The sequence below is a fragment of the Giraffa tippelskirchi genome, chromosome 1 (genome assembly GCF_054371585.1).
Source record: "Giraffa tippelskirchi isolate mGirTip1 chromosome 1, T2T-mGirTip1v1.2.pri, whole genome shotgun sequence".
NCBI lineage: Eukaryota > Metazoa > Chordata > Mammalia > Artiodactyla > Giraffidae > Giraffa > Giraffa tippelskirchi.
This window is the reverse complement of record NC_137275.1, coordinates 222,482,291-222,492,944: the sequence shown is the minus strand read 5'-3', so window position 1 is coordinate 222,492,944 and position 10,654 is coordinate 222,482,291. Positions and strand designations below refer to the sequence as shown.

The 10,654-nt window shown below is 44.0% G+C and overlaps 1 long non-coding RNA gene across 1 annotated transcript; it reads left to right on the top strand.

Annotated features, from left to right (window-relative positions):
* Positions 1-2,830: 2,830 nt before the first annotated feature.
* LOC145540942 (uncharacterized) lies at positions 2,831-8,318 on the top strand. Its single transcript, XR_014078657.1, has 4 exons — positions 2,831-5,219; positions 6,606-6,905; positions 7,626-7,868; positions 8,083-8,318. It is a non-coding gene; the product is annotated as an uncharacterized LOC145540942 (long non-coding RNA).
* The last annotated feature ends 2,336 nt before the right edge of the window (positions 8,319-10,654 follow it).

Here is a 10,654-nt window from a genome sequence, read left to right as displayed (position 1 = left end):
TAGGGGCAGCTAGGATTTGACCTTGGAGGCAGATTGCACGTGTCTTTCACTTTGAGGGACTGTGTTTATAGCAAAAAATCAATGGGCTGAGAGTTTCCTGGTCACCTTTATGTGTAAGACCATCCCTGGAGTTCTTTTCCATATTTTAAGAGGGATCTTCACTCCCCTGGAAAGAATATTTAAACTGTTACCTGGAATTTTTGTTGAGTCTACAAGCTTGAGGCCAGTTCTGGGTTCCAACTGCTAGGTGGATTCATTCTAACTTTTGAGCCCTCATCGAAAACATGGTTTGATGCCAATGGAAGATTTAGATGAGAGCTTATTGGGGCCACTTCACAAATGCTAGCTTTGATCATTCAGAACAGACCACACCTCCTTATGCCTTTATTTAGGAATGAGGAGCTCCAGAGGGGAAACTTGTTTAATGGAAGTAGTGCAGTGGTGCATGCTTAGTCGCTTAGTCATGTTCAACTCTTTGCGACCAGAGATGAATCTAAAAATGAGACGAGCATGATTCTGTGTGTGTGTGTGGTTTTTTTTTTTTGGCTGCACCACACAGCATGTGGGTTCTTAGATTCTCAACCAGGGGTCAAACCTGTGCCCCCTGTAGTGGAAGCATGGAGTCTTAACCACTGGACCACCAGGGAAGTTCCTCAATCTGCTTTACTACCCACACTATGAAAACAGCAGGGTGCTTTGAGAGGAAGTAAACTCCCCCATCATTGTAAGATTCCATAAGAGTCTGAATTACTTTCTCCTCTCTCTTTTATTTTTAAAAGACCCATGGATTTAAATGTACCTGGATTTGGAACCAGATAGATAGACTGGGGTCCAAAATTTACCCTACTCACCCACTGTGTGATCCTGGGCTATGCTGTGGCCTTAGTTTCCGCCTCTGTAAGGACTGAAACATATTCTTATAGACTAAACGCATATTTACCTACACCCAAATTGACATGTTGTAGCCCTAGCTCTCAATGTGATGTCAGTAGGAAGCAGTGTCTTTGGGGGGATCTTTGGGCGGGATGCTCATAATGGAATTAGTCTCCTATAAGAAGAAAAAGAGACTCCTGAGCCCCACGAAGGACACATCGAGAAAGCAGCCATCTGTACGCCCGGAGAAGGGCTCTCACCAGAACCTGCCTGTCCTGGCACCCTCTCTTGGATTTCCAGCCTCCAAAACTGTGCAAAATTAATTTCTGCTGTTTAAGCCAACTAGCACATGGTATTTTTGTTAATGCAGTCTGAGCTAAGAAGATATCTATATTTACATGTTTCTATATCTATATCTACATTTAGATATTCAATAATTTCATTTCAAAGCTCCAGTAAGGCTACAAACCTAATCCTGCGCTGATCTGAAGGAGACGTTCAATAAAAACTCGCCTTCATCTCCTCTTTTGTTTTATTACAAGTCAGTAATTTAGTTTCAGTTCTTTATTGGCTGAATGACATGCTTGGTTCTTGAAAAACAGATTTGGATGCTTGATGATCATTCCAGAAGCTAAGGGGCTTTGGGACAAGGAGGGAAACCTACAGATGAAAAATAAACTTGTACATACAATTTCATTATTACTATTGCTATTATTATTATTTACCTACACTCAGAGGTATTGCTGGGGAGACAAAAGCCCCAGCAGGTTAACTGGGGTGTGATTTCTCAGTATTTTCCCTCCAGCAGGAGCTGGAGTACATTCTCATTTACCAAACATTGTCTTTATTCCTTGGAACAAAATTGCAAGAGACTGTAGCTTCCTCTGTTAGGCAAGCTGAAACAGCAGGAGGGGTTAGTGTATTTCACAATGTGTTCTGACTTACAAAATATGCTTAGCAACTTATGAATATGGGTACGATTTCTGCAAACAAAAGGTTATATGGTTCCCAATTGGCTGCTGCTGCTGCTAAGTCGCTTCAGTCGTGTCCGACTCTGTGCGACCCCACAGACGGCAGCCCACCAGGCTCCACCGTCCCTGGGGTTCTCCAGGCAAGAATATTGGAGTGGGTTGCCATTTCCTTCTCCAGTGCATGAAAGTGAAAAGTGAAAGTGAAGTCGCTCAGTCGTGTCCGACTCTCAGCGACCCCATGGACTGTAGCCCACCAGGCTCCTCCGTCCATGGGATTTTCCAGGCAAGAGCACCGGAGTGGGGTGCCATTGCCTTCTCCGTCCAATTGGAGGAGACAATATTTAAGAATGCAACACCATGGCAGGGCCTAAAGTGAGGAAAGAAGTTCAAGGGTGAGGCATCTGAAAGGTCCAAGAGGAGGCACATAGTGGCAAAAATAAAGATCCAGAAGTCAGGAAATAGAGGCTTCCCCGAAGCCAGAGGGAGAGGCTGGCCAAGGGGAGTGCAGGGACGTATCAGAGGAAGTGAGACAGGTAAAGGGGGAGCCCAAAGCAGGGAGGGAGGGGAGAAAGAGGAAGCAGGTCAAGGCCACCTTGAAGTATTAATGTCTTCAGAGAAAATGGGGAAAAAATAATCTTAATAAGAGACTGAGAAAAAAGTTGTGAAAGTCTTTCCTGTGGCATTTAAACTAATAAATATGTATGGCTCATGGTCTGTATGGTATGTGGTATATGGAAACACAGCTATTTTTGGTTCCTTCAATTAAAGAATGCCCACTAGAATACAGTCAGGCATTCTATAGGCGTGGCCTCATGACTGAGGTTAAAGAATTTCTCAAGTGCTTGGAAATTTGAGCTAGGTTCTCAGACTTGATACTTGGATCAATCTTTAGGGATTCAGATTTTTTCCTCATGGTTTGACTGGCTCATTTGAGAGGCTCCTGGAGTGTCATCAGACACTAAAACAGCGTAAGGAGAGTGAAAAAGGAAAGAAGACTGACATTTCATGAGGGCCTGCATGGCCAGGCCCCTGTCATAACCCTCTCCCTCATATTTCCCACAGAATGCTGTGTCTTTGTCTCATTTTATTTTCCACACCTCCCCAAAGAGGGCATGATTCTGTGGCATGCATCATGTTATTTCTAACTTACTTGTATCCATTCTGATAATGGCACCCTAAATCACTCCTGTAATACTCTTAAGTCCATGAGAGTGATGTGGAAATGCTTTCATCTGAAGCTTCAGGGATGGGGCGCATCTAATCAGAGCATCGTATCCATCTTACTGTCATCACTGTTTAATTCAGAGATGGGTAAAGACCCAGTTCTCTACACAAAAAACAAAAACATGAAACTATCATCAGAACCCAGGAATAAACATGGACCCTGTTTTGATGACTAATTTTGATCTTCTTAATATAGCCTTTCCTAGAGACTTATTAGTTAAAAGAACGTCTTTCTCTCTCTCTCTCTCTCTCAATTTTGAGTTGGGCTCCATCACTTGTCAAGATGTCAAGATCTCTGGCTATCACAGATTCTATGCCTGATACTTTTAGAGACATCAAATCTTACACATCTTTTCTGAAGGTTCATTAATATAATGCATGTTGACATATAAAGAACTTTATAAGATATAAAGTTCTACCTTAAATAAATCTCTTCAACTTTGTTTAAACTAGCAATTCCTAAACACATTTGACCATGCCAGGTTTTTTGTTTTCCAGAATATCTATTTATATGCTCTTTGATTAATGTTTTACAGACTTGTTAAAAGTCTGCTGATCTAAGTGATTCTTATAAGGATCTTATGGGATAGTATTCTTCTTTTTACATAAGTCAATGTTTCAAGAGGTGACTTACATGTCTAGGTCTCAGAGTAAATGACAGCATTGAGAGAGGAGATAGGAACCCAGGTCTACCAACACTAAAGACCTTGCTTCAGATCCTAAAGGCTGAAGGGCACCTGAGAAAATAGCTGAAATTAATCAGAATGTTTGCCAGATACCCAAGGAACCATCATCAAATAGTTAATCCCTGCTGAAGTTAAACCCTGCGAACTCAGAAAAAGTTTCCTTTCACTAAATATCTGTAAGATACATTTTGGCAGCCTCTTATCTAGCTGCCTTCCAGAAGCATAAGCTCTTAACTTTTTTGACATCATTCAGCCAACAGGTAAAGAAGTTGGGATTTAAATTCAGGTGCCTGACAGAGCACACATGTGCTTTTAACAACTTTGGTCTATTTCCTTCTTGCAAGAAAGACAAGCGATGTACAGCTATACCTTCTGTCCAATGAAGCATGTGAGAGGTGTTCATGGAAGACGGCTAAAAGATGGGCAGAGGAGGAGCTCACTGGAGGAAATGTCCAACTCAGTCTGGACACAGTCAGAGATGATTTCATATAGAGGTGGCTTTTGGACTGGGTTTCAAGAGATGGATAGACTTTTGATAGGTGGAGAGGAACAGGGAGGGATATTTCAGAACTTCTGAGATCCCTTCCATACACTGCTTTAATTCCACTGGGAAGGGAACACACATTGACGTTAACTTTGGAATCTGTTTGGTTCTGTTAACTGGGTGAGTACCTTTTCCCAAAGAATGGCAGACAGAGACTAACTATTCAAGTGAGCTCTTAACAAAACTTTCCACTCAACCTGTCCTTGACCCAAGGACTCTACAACTCTAGAGGAGAGATTTTCATACGTGTAAAAATTATAGAAAAAAAACTCATCCTGAATGAGAAAGAGGGACTTTCCTGGAGGAGGGACTTCTCTGAAGATAAGAATTTCCCAAACTCTCTAGGGAATGATTCCCAGCTCTTGAGTTTCCTTTAGCTCAACAAACCACACCTACATGAATATAAGAGAGTGGGGATTTTCATGTTAGGATGTAGGTAGAGGTATTTTCATAACAATAGTTGGTATTTATGAGTCAGCTATATTATACAGATAATATCCATTCATTATCTCAACAAATCTCTTGAAACACATGCCACCATCACCTCCCCCTTTTTTCCCCGATAAGAAAATTCATTTCCAGCAATTAACTGCCATATTAAAGCCACAGTTAGAGGCAGATCTTGGATTTGGACTCAGAGGGTCTCCAAATCTAGAGGCCTTGTTTTGAACTTTATGTTGTATTTCCTTAAATATGGTTTAAAGCTGATGCTTTATTGCATCGCCCTCATCAGACATGTGATCTCATTTGTCTCTTTGGTTTATCTTTTGAAGCAGGTAGAAAAGTAATATTAGCTTCACCGTGTAGATGAAGAAGGAGAAGAAGGAGAAAGGGTATCGATTGCCCAGATTCACGTCCATTCATTCAGAGTAATTTCTGCCACGTACTGGGTGGAAATCTAGGACAATGTAGTCAGCAAAGGTATGATTCCTGCACTCTCAGAGCTCAGGAGGTTATGCAACATTATCTATATCACCATAGAAGTATACATACATAGATACATATAGATATGGATAGATACAGATATATATGATGGCAAGCTGGGATACCTGCCATACAGGTAGAGTTGAAGTGCTGTGAACATGCATAGTACAGACTAAGCCACTGAGAAAGACCCTCTTGGTGGAAGCACGGTGCACTGGTGCCCGCAGGAGGCGTGCAGAGCTAATTAGCTGGAAGTGGGGCAAAGCAAGCAGGGGAGAAGCGGCTTGCCGAGATGTTCCCTGAATACACTGACAGAGAGAGAACAAGTTCCCTAAACAGACCGAAGGTCAGTATGCGGGGAGATCAGAGGGCAAAGGGAAATACTGCAGAGGCTAAACAGACTGAGCCAGCTAGCGCAGATCCTGTGAGCTGTGCTCAGGTGCTGTTTTTTTTTTCTTTTTACTATAGAGCAGTGGAAAGACCTTGATGAGTTTTAAGCAGAGAAGTGATGTTTGCATTTTTAAAAAAGGTCCCTCTGGCTGCAGAGAGAAGAACCCATTAAATGGCCGCTGGAGTGGAGACAGAGTGAGGGGAAGGAGGCCCTTCCAGGAGCGGGAGGAGGAGGGGGATGGGCGAGTGTGGCGGCTGGAAGGGGGTAGTGCCCGGGGCACCGGAGACAAGTTGGAGGATTTCAGACTTAAGAAATTAACATAAAGACTGATTGACTTGGGGGTTAAGGAGAGGGTAAAGAAATGGCAGAGCCGGTGGCCTGGGAGCCAAGCCTTGGGCTCCACACAATGCAATGTGGCCTGCTGGAGCCAGGGACTTGCTCTTAATTTAGATCTTAACTGTATCTGGGCGCCAAGCAGGAGGGTCGGGACTGGGCTACAGAGACGGCTCAGAAAATGAGGCCACTTCCCAAGTTCTGCTGTGGAATTCTGGATGCTGGACTTGTGGGAATCTGCAGGGAAGTTGTGTGCACATGAGTGTGGTGTGTGTGTGTGTCAGAGAGAGTTACAGGGAGAGTCAACTTTTTTCTCCTGCCCCAGTTTCTATGAGCTGCTCTGTCTTTTGTGCTCTTTGCCAAGAGGAAAGAAAACAGATTGTTCTTGCTCAGAGCATTCAGCTGACTCAACTGGTGCCAACCCCCAAAAAGCCCTAAGAACATAATGATTGCTCATGTGTACACAGCGCTTTACAGTTTACAAAGGGCTCCACACTACACTCATAAAACTGTAAGCCCTGTGAGGCAAGCATCCTACTGTTGACTGTACTTCAATCTGAAAGACAAAAAGAAGGTTTGGGGAGTTTAAATGACTGGTTTAAGCCTTAAGGCATATTTGTATCAGTCGCATCTGACTTTATCCTGGGCGTTCCTTCCAGTGGCAGCATCAGGCTTGAGTTCACGGTGAAGGGGCCTCCAATGATATGAAGGACGATGTACAGTTGGCCCCCAGAATCCACCCCGCACTGGTCCCATGACCCAGGAGGATACCAAAAGCTGCAGATGTTCAAGCCTCTTAAGTAAAGCAGCATAGGACAGTCAGCACTTGGGATTGAATCTGCAGGTTCCACACCCACGGATACGGGGACTGTATAGTCCTTCCCATCGATGAAGCCCTTTCACACTGGGCATCTCATTTACATCATCAGAACAGGACTCAGTTATCATCCTCATTTCAGGTGAGAAAACAGAGTCGCGGGTCAAAAAGACAGCAAGTGATGCGAGTTTGGAATTGAACCCAGTTGTTCTTCTCTTGCCCTTTGCCCTCTCCCAGGACTGTTGTTAAGCTAAGGAAGACCTCAGGTTCAGAGAAAGAGATTTAAATAATTCAAACAGGATATGTGTACAGGATGCTCCCAGGTACAAATCTCGAGTCCAGGTTAAAGCTCTCAACCCCATGAGGCCAGGTCGGAGCAGTGAGGAGCGGGTGGGTTAAGAGCAGCTGTCGTTACAATCTCCTAATTGGAAATAATTGGGATTCTGTCTCAAACCACAGAGCCCTGATTTAGCCAACTCAGCCTCAACCAGGAAGCATCTGTTGCCATCTCCAATGGCAACAGTTCAATCCCCACTCCGGCACACCACTGTTTCCTGCCAACTGGCAGGCAGCTACCACTCAGAGCCTGCAGGCTTCTAGAACCCGCTGGGGCCCCAGGAAGAATCAAGTTAGGTCAGTTTCCCAAGTTAGGATAAGGTGAAGAGGTGGGGGGTGGGAAAGTCATGGTGCTGTTGCTCAGTCGCTAAGTTGTGCCTGACTCTTTGCGACCCCATGGAATGTAGCCTGTCAGGCTCCTCGGTTCATGGGGTTTCCCAGAAAAAAATACTGGAATGGGTTGCCATTTCCTTCTCCAGGGGATTTTCCTGACCCAGCGATTGAACCCAGGTCTCTTGCATTGCAGGCAGATTCTTCACCATCTGAGCCACCAGCCTGGAGTTTGCTCAAATTCAAGCTTGTTGAGCCGGTGATGTTACCTAACCATCTCATAGTGGGGTGCTAAAGACTCTCTTTTGGGTAAAGGGAACTAGAATGTCTAAAGATGTGCCAGACACCACGCTGGGAGATTCAGACATGCAACTTTATCTCATCCAGTGAAGCAGGGGATAATGCCATTTGGAAGAGGACGAAACAGGCTCAGACCAAGGTCACGCAGCTAGTGAGCGGTGAAACAAGCTTTGGGTCTCCCGTCTCTCTGGGGTCAAGGCTGTGCTCTTCACACATATTCACGCTTCTTCATATTTTGTCACGTTATTGTTTTGAGACTGTCTATTGGGAGCTTTCCTGGTCTCATTTCTATCTGTATCTCCAGGCAAAGATCAAGAGCCATGTCCTCTCTAAAGCCCTCCCTTTCCCCTCAGGTGAAAGCACAGGCAGCAGGGAGAGGCCTCATATTTCGAAAGCTGGGAGAAGAACTTGGAAAAGAAACCCACAGTTGTTGAGCAGCAAATAATGGTTGTTTTTCTATCACCTTGCTTGTGGGATGCTGGAAACAGACTTCTGTTTATTATGTTAATGAATCCTCTGTGATTCTCCATTGCTGATGTATAATTAAGATGGCCTTTTTAAAAATACCTCCTCCTAGAGTTTGGGAAAACTAAAGTGTTTGTTTGGATTGGTAACAACTAATAACAGAAAATATGGTAACTGCTTCCAAAAGAACTACAAGTAATAAGCGGCCTGATGGCACAGGAAGATATTGTAAAAGAATTTAAAGCGTTGTAAGAGGTACGGGGTTCAGGGTAAGAGAGGCGATCCTGCTATTTCCAGTCGGCCTATGATGGGATATTCCCAGTACCATATTTTGGGAAGGACGTTGGCAACTGGATAAGGTCCAAACAAAAGTTCCCAGATGGCAAAAATGGCTGAAATGATGCTCTACAGGGCTTGTTAAAGTGAATGAGCTTCTCTGGGTCTCATTTTTTAAAAAACGCACAGATTGAAAGCAACTGGTATCTCTCATTTTGACTTCTTGTTAGCTGTTTGCTCTTTGTTCACTTAATGAGTATGAGATGGAGTGAGGGATGGTGGGTCACTCTGAAGATGTACGCATCAAGTATGTATCAGTCACCTGCCGTGTGCCTGATGCAATTCCAGAAGCCTGGACAACAGCAATAAATGTGGGTTTTGGTTTCATGGAGCTTACATTCGAGTTGTGTGGCGTGAGATATGCCAGTAAACCAACATATGGAGATCATTTCAGATTGGGATGGGGATGCCAAGAAAATAAAACAGGATACTGAGGGTCACGCACAAAAGACTGAGAAAAATAATACTTTGCGTGTAAAGACAGTGGTATTTAAGAGCTGCATGACCAGAAGGAACCGGACAGCCACAGATCTGGGGGCAGGGCATTCCAGGGAGAGGCAAGAGCTATGGCAATAGCAGGAATCAGTTTGGTGTGTCTTTGGAATAGAGAAGAGGCTGGGGTTTCTGCTGGTGAGTGATTAAGGAGAAGAGTTGCAGGGAGATGATGTTAGAGAATAAGCAGGGGTCAGATCTTATAGGGCCTGGTAATGAGAATGAATTGCATTCCAAGTGCCTTGGAAGGAAGCCTTAGAGAGTGTTCTCTAAAGGTGCAACATGATCTTTATGCAAAGAGAACTATGGACCATATCCGTAGTGCAATGTAATAATATAACCACAAAGCTCACTCTTGTTTTAGAGGCTCCCAGCCCTCTAAATCCCATACACAGGCATTCTCTATCGCTCAGCCATGTCTGACTCTTATGGACTGTAGCCTGCCAGGCTCCTCTATCCATGGAACTTTCCAGGCAACAATACTGGAGTGGGTTGCCACTTCCTACTCCAGGGGATGTTCCTGGAGTAGGAATTACACAGGGATCGAACCCCTGTCTCTTATGTCTCCTGCATTGGCAGGTGGATTCTTTACCACTAGCACCACTTGGGAAGTCCCAAATCCCATCCATGTTCCTCCTCAATTTCACAGAATTCTAAGGCTCCTTCTCATTCTTACGTGGCCCCAGCATATCTGAGGGAATTAGGAATGTTTAGCTGAGTGGCAATAATTAACAACAATCTTTCATCATATAAAGAATGCTGAGCAAAAAGAGTTTGGATTTACTAAGTAAGGCAAGAGTTTGAACTGCAGACCCCAATTTCTCACTCCTCTTCCTTTGCTTCCCTTCTCACCCCAACCCCTTGGAGCATTACTGTGTTAAGAGTTTCCTGCTAGATGAAAAGACAAAAGCCTGCCAAGGGTCAATGTTTATAAGTGTCAGGGATAGTGGGTACCTCCTTCTATTCAAGTCCTAACATTCTTACCATCTCTTCCAAGAAACCTCTCCAAACACTTGTAGACTATTTGTTTGTGAATATATTTATTCCTTCACTTTTAAATTACGCTCCTAATGTTGTATCTCTGCCTGATTTATATTCAGATGGAGGCTTGCTTTCCCACTAGCCTGAGAACATCTCAAAAGTAGGGGTTATGTTTTCTAGTTTATTACTTCCAGCACAGAGCCTGTGTTATGGGTGGAGTTTTGTCCCCAGTAAAGTCATATGTTGAAGTTGTAACCCCAGGTTATCTTGGAATGAGATCGTGTTTGGAGGCAGGGCTTTTCAAGAGGTAATTAAGATAAAATGAGGTCATATAGATGGGTGGGTCCTCATCCAGTAAGACTTTTGTCCTAATAAGAAGAGGAGATTAGGACACAGATATATGTGTGCATGGAGGAAAGATCTTGTGAGCACAGGAGAAGGAGAGAGGTCTCAGAAGAAACTAACCCTATTGACACCTTGATCTTGGATTTCCAGCCTCCAGAATTGTAAGAAAGCAAATTAAGCCACCCAGTCTGTGGTCATTCTGTTAGGGCCACCCTAGCAAACTAGCACACGCTGACACGGTATATATGACTGGTCTCCCCTACCGAATTGTGAGCACCTCAAAGGCAGCAATTGTTAAGCTCTGTG